The following is a 6756-nucleotide window of genomic DNA, read 5'->3' on the forward strand; positions in this document are numbered from 1 at the left end:
TCCGAAGAAATGTATTTCATTGGTAATTAAAACTTTGGGATGTCATAACAGATACAAGAAACATAAGTATAAAAGTAATCATTACTGGCCTTATAATATCTAATGGCCTACATTTCCTTTAATCTCTCATCAGATTCGAACATCGTTATCTTTGTACTGCTTCCTATGACACAAAGAAACTAAGTGGGTCAGGTTGGGAAACTTGATGAGTACATAGGGTTTTCAACCCACAATAATATAGTTAATTTGTGTATCTATTTCATATCAAATAATTAACCCGATTACCCATTTCCATTATCTTCTTTATTCATTTATAGGGACCTATCTTAAGGAACATCATTGTAATTATTGTGGTTTCCATATATATTCTATTCGATGACTACATCCTTTGTACACTAGTACCATTTCTACATCGCCAATACAATAGTACTAGTTCCTACATCGTTAGTATAATAGTACCAATCCCTACATCGTTAGTACAATAATACTAGTTCTTACATTGTTAGCACAATAGTACTATTAAAGTCGCGACACCCTATCATCATTTTCATCTCTCATCTCATCGTACTATGACATCTTATCATTTTTACCATTCATTCCCCAATGTATTATATTCATAAAGTACATCTACGGTATAAATCATATAAACTTTATCTTTATAATATTTCATCTAACACATAACATATTTGCACATAAGCACATATAGCATTCAATTATCTAAATACTTCATATCTATGTGTAAGATGAAAGTAACTATGCACTCACTTGATAAAAGTGGATGCCATGGAGTTTGGGAAGAACTTCGCCTTAGTACTTTAGCTTTTCCTCTGACGTGACCTAAGTTCATATCACTAAGTCTTAGTCTTATATTCCTGACGACTAATGATAGTCTACATTAAGATCTATCAAGTAAGGAATAACCACGTAGGATCATATCGGAGGTATGGTCCATTTGGTATACTAAGTATACTATTTAGAAATCCCACTTTAAACACCTCACTAAATCTAGCATAAAAATTAATCATGTAAGTATAACAATCAGTATAATGACTTGGAATTACTAATAAATCTTATTTATGAATTCACAACGACGATTATGAATCTAAATATAAATTACACTGAAAGCGAAATAAGCATAGCTTAACTTACAGAGATTTTCTAGCAAAAAGTCGGAAACTGTACTGGCAGATGTAACGACCCAAAAATCAAGGGAAAAATTTTCATTTTTCATTATAGTCAAACACAAATGTTACTTCATCCAATCATTCAAAACATTACTTAAATTAAAAGGTTTATCAGAGTTACATCCCAAGATCACATAAAGCGGAAAACACAGGTGTGTGAGCTGCGATCAAGCCAGACCCTTCCTTTCCAAACCAAGGATACATGAAACCATTAAAAAATCTTTAAGCACGAAGCTTAGTGAGTTCCCCACAACATACCCCACATAATCCACATAACCGCATAAACCATATCAATCACATAGGCCATATTAGTTATATAAGGCATATCAATCACATAAGCATATAAGAATTTTGTGGGCTCATCCCAGGGTCTTACTCCAGGATGCCATGAGCTCCTCCACATGGTCTTACACCTAAGTGCCATGGGCTCCCCCATGGTCTTTACTTGGAAAGCCATGGGCTCCCCCACATGGTGTGGCATCCCTAAAATCTCGGCCAGCAAAGACCGATTTCATTTATGATTTTAAAATAATTTAAGAGTAAATCCTTTTGATTTAAAAGTGTTGCGGAATTTTTTCCCAAAAACAAAATATGATAAAATAATATTTACCAAAGCATTTCATAAAGAAATGCATTTTGATTATATAATCAAAACTCGGGATGTCATGTTCCGATACAGACCAAAAAGCATAAACGACATATTACAAGCCATACAATAGTTATATACATGTACATGCTTATAAACAAAATAACATGATCGCGCCACTACCTGTAATACAAATAAACTGAGTGGGTCAGGCTTGAGAGCCTGGTGAGCATATAGGATTTTCAACCCACAATAAATAATTATATTTTAATTACATCAACCAATAATAACCCGATTACCCATTCACGTTATCCTCACTTTACGTCCGTAAAACAACATCTATTACAAGGGACCTAATCTAGGATTTTCATCGGGACAGACATTACTGCAAGGGGTTTCCTCAACAATAGATGTCCTAAAGGCATCCATGAGGGGGATAGAGTACACCGATGAACACATCGCTCACAACACCTACATCTTATGAGACTGCTAGCGTTCCACACAACTGTCTAGAAAGAGTCCGTGGTCATCATCCATACTCTGCTAGATGACAAGATTAACAACAGCAACATCGAGGTCTCTCATTAGTTTATCACATGACAACTATCTACCCAAGTTCTACCCAACATTTTGTAGATAACAATATACATATGAAACTTAAAAACTGATAAGATATTCATTTAATACTCGTTCCAAATATATAGATTCATTCCAAGTAACAGATAATATATATTTGTATACACATAGCACGTATTCACTCGGAGATACTTTATATCTATGTGTTAGAAGAAAAGGAGTATACACTCACTTGATCAAAAGATGATCGGACAACACTACGGCTCTAAGAGTAGTACTTCTTCGGTAAATTTGGAAGATCTTCACACACCGGGCTTCTCACAGGCAGAGCTTCGGCTCGAAAAATCTTTTCTTCTCGGGATCTTCAGGCTTTGGGACTCGCTTCAGGTCTCGGGATGATACCGGGGCTTCGGGGGTTAAAATAGGGCTTAGAGAGGGTATCAGGAGTGGTAGAGTAAGTGAGGAGCAACCAAAATCGGCTGACCCTTGATTTCTATTTATAGGGTGAAATTTCTGTACTCACGTCGTGGGCTTGATCGTCACTGCATGCGTCATCACAAGTGGGGTCTGATAGAGTCCAGGAGACGTCATTTATGGGTTTACGTCATGAACACAGTGTTCACGTCGTGAGTTCTGACACATGATCGGATTTCGTGCCCCGCACTTCAGAAATTCATATCTTTCACATACGAGCTCCGTTTTCGACGTTCTTTATATGCACGTGTAGGTGAGGTTATGCTATACAACTCTCCTTTAGACTCCGTTGGCTAATTTTGACTTTATTTTTAATATATTATTAATATATTATTTTTAGTAGGCCGGGACAAGAAAACTCCGTTAGAAACTTATAACTTCTTCATCCGATGTCCGTTTTCATCTGTCTTTTTACCGTTGGACTACTATCGACGAGATCTTCGATTCTCGTTTAGATTGTTTCGGCCAAATATCAATCGATCTCAATTTCGAGACCTGAGAGCTGAAAGTGGAGTTGCAGGTACATGATACCTATCGTTTGCTCGTAGTGACTTCGATGACGAAGTCCGATTCAAGTGGAAGAGACTTGTAATACTCTGTTTTCCATTAATTATTTTAATAAAAGAATATAAGTATAAATATAATTGAATCAAAGGCTCTTTTAAGTGATTATATAATAATTAAAAATGAATTAATAATTAAATAAATAATTTTAATTATCAATTAATACTAAAAATAATTCAGCAATGAGTAATTAAAGATTTTTATATACATTTTCTCAAAAAGGGGGGGGGGGGGAGTTGAAAATTTCAAAACCTTTAGTGCAAGAGCTTTTGTTGGGAAGGTGCTTTAAGGTCAACATGCTAACTGGAGGGTGCTGAGTGAAGAAACTAAAAATCAAATCCCTCCTTTTGGCGCGATCTCGATCGGGAAGACATGTAGGATCGATTCGTACTCATTCTTGATGCTTTGGAAATGTTTGTTAAATCCTAAAAACCTAATCCGTATCCTATTTGGTTTTCGGCTGTAATCGAGAAAAAAGGGAGGGAGGTGTTGTTTGGTCGCAGAGGCTTGCCGGAGTTCGTGAGTTTGATGGAAAAGAAGGTGGGGTCTAAGGGTAGGCTGATTTTGGGCTATTTGGGGAATAACATTCCTTGGAGGTACCTTAATACTCATTTTCCCTTGCCCTTTTCTTCTTTTCTTAGTCTAAAAACCACCACCACCGTTTGGTGGTGGCAGCCACTGCCATGATGGCAGTGGGTGGTGTTATTTCCAATAATATTTTTGGGTTCTTGGTGTGCTTTGTGTTTCAAATGAATGCAAGCTAAAAACCCTAGCCCATGAATTTCCCATATAACATCATACTTTGGATTTTCCATATTTAACAACATACTTTGGGTATGGTTTGAAGTATATGTCGTCTTTTTGACTCAATGGAATGTTCCTACTATTAAGAACTTGATTTCCAGAATTATAAGTTGTTTTGGTTGGGACTTATTGGGTTGAGAATCCATTTAACCCTTTATAACCAAAGCTGGAAATGCTGTGAAATTGACCAATCTGTCACTATTTTAGAAAAAATCTAGAAAAATCATCGAGAGTCGGAATTAGTATCCGTAAAGCCTCAAAGTTTAAAAATTGAGTAGCTATAAATTAATTTTGCTTACTATTATCTGGAGGTTCGAAGGATGATATGGTGTGAGTGAGTTTCAAGATACTTTTGGAGGTTGTTCTTGCTATTTTAGGCGAGTTTCTCACTACACCGTGTTGTATTGTATTTTCTTTATGTTAGTTCGTGTGTGTTAAGTATTGTTTATGCGGGTAGCTCTAGGCGGGGGCTAGAGTCTAGTGAGAGTATGGTTTCCCTCATATATTGAGGATATACATGGTAGGACTCAACGCATCCGAGTGGGGATCGGGCGTAGCCAATGTGTCCTAAGGGCTCGACGAACTAAGTAAGGGGATCAATCATGGCTAATATGCCATTCCTAGTAGCTTTTAGGCTTATTCAAATTGATCAATATTTTATCTCTAATCAACGTATCTCCTTCCACATTATACGAAACTCATAAATCTTGGGATGTGCTCTAACTCTAGTAGATCTAGCGAATAGGTAAGGATATGCCATTTGACTCAACTGTTATTTCAACCCCAGGTTGAGAACTAGTGCCAACTATAGGTTCATTGTCAGTCATATCTTGAATTTCTTCAACGTTAATATGACTCCCACTGACTTCTTGTAATGTATATGTTCTTTCTCTCAAGGAATACCCCTTTTGAGCTATAAACAATACATTCCCATACGTCTTTAAAACAAATATCAAAAGTATTTAGTGGATACCCAACAATGTAACACTTCTCAAACCTTGATTCAAGTTGGTTATTGGTTTATCGTCTAACGAAAGATCTCACAAAACCAGACCTAAATGTGAGAGAACTTTCCAATTCCACATTTCATGAGGTGTCCTCAAACCAACTTAGTTGGTTACAAGGTTCAAAACATGATTTACTATTTCAAGTGTATATTCCCCAACAATGTAAATGGTTGCAATGCACAACTCATCATAGATCAAATTATATAACATTGGATCTCCTTTTAGAAACACCATTATACTATGATGTTCCTAGAGGATCCAATTGGGAAACTATTCCTCAATCCATATGATGATCATTTAACTTGATACTAAGGCATTCTCCTTTCCTTTTGGATTGAAGACCGTGTATCTCTGTGCCCAATCAATTCCATACTTTGTACTGATATTCTTTGAAACCTTTTCAAAGTGCCTAACTTATTCTTAATCATATTGTAACATCTCAAAAATCACAGCAAATTTAAACTTTTCAAAAACAACTCATTTACTCAAAAAGTGTTTACACAACCATTGTTCCTAAAAAACATTATTTGAAATCAGAGTCTCCCACGATTCAACAACATAAAACCAAGGATGTGTACAGTCACACCTTCGCCTTGCCACAATCCTCAGAAGTACCTAAAACAAAACTAAAACTATAAGCCAACGCCTAGTGAGTTCCACCAAAGTACCACCAGATAACATAACAAACAACAACATGCATACAAAGCCTTCAACATGACTGGACCGCCTCACCTGGCCATTAGCCTACCTGGACCGCTCTCTGGACCTTTGGCCTGACTAGATTGCCTCGAAGGCCTTCAGTCTATCCGGATCGCCCTGGGTATCTTGGCCTTTAGTATCAGCTGGTCTGCCTTAACCCAGTAAACCATAACCATAACATATCGATATAAATATTATGACAATAATCAGCAACACATGTAGTCCTATAGATCTACCAGTCTAATCATATAACCAGTAAACTCATATATCAACATAACAACATACAATAACCAAGATATCTAATCCAATGGGCTGGCCTTGGTGCCTTCGACCTAGAAGTACAGTGAGGAAAACTCACCTCTCACTCCGAATAAAGTCTGAATGAATCTCTGTGAAACGACCCAAAATACGATCCAAAATTTTTTGTTTTAATAATACTAAAAATCACATCATATATAATAAAACTTCGAAATGAGCAACTCAAATGTCATATTACTATGTCAAACAAATCTGTATCAATCATAGTAACATCCAAAATAAACTCCAAGGATAAACTGAAGTTGTGGTGTGTGCGAATCAACCCGAGCTCTTCACTTTGCTTGCGGAAGTACCTGAAACCAAAACTGAAATGGTAAGCACGAAGCTTAGTGAGCTCCCCCAAGCTACCACATACCATACAATAACACATAACAACTATTGGGCCTAGCCCACTGCATCGGACCGGAGTCCGGAAACTGCATCGGACCGAAGTCCAGAAACTGCATCAGACCGAAGTCCGGAACTAACCAGGGCCTTGCCCTCTGCATCGGACCGAAGTCCAGAAACTGCATCGGAACAAAGTCCGGAACTAATTGGGACCTTG

Source organism: Lactuca saligna, chromosome 3 (genome assembly GCF_052625555.1).
Source record: "Lactuca saligna cultivar CGN05327 chromosome 3, ASM5262555v1, whole genome shotgun sequence".
NCBI classification, from domain to species: domain Eukaryota; kingdom Viridiplantae; phylum Streptophyta; class Magnoliopsida; order Asterales; family Asteraceae; genus Lactuca; species Lactuca saligna.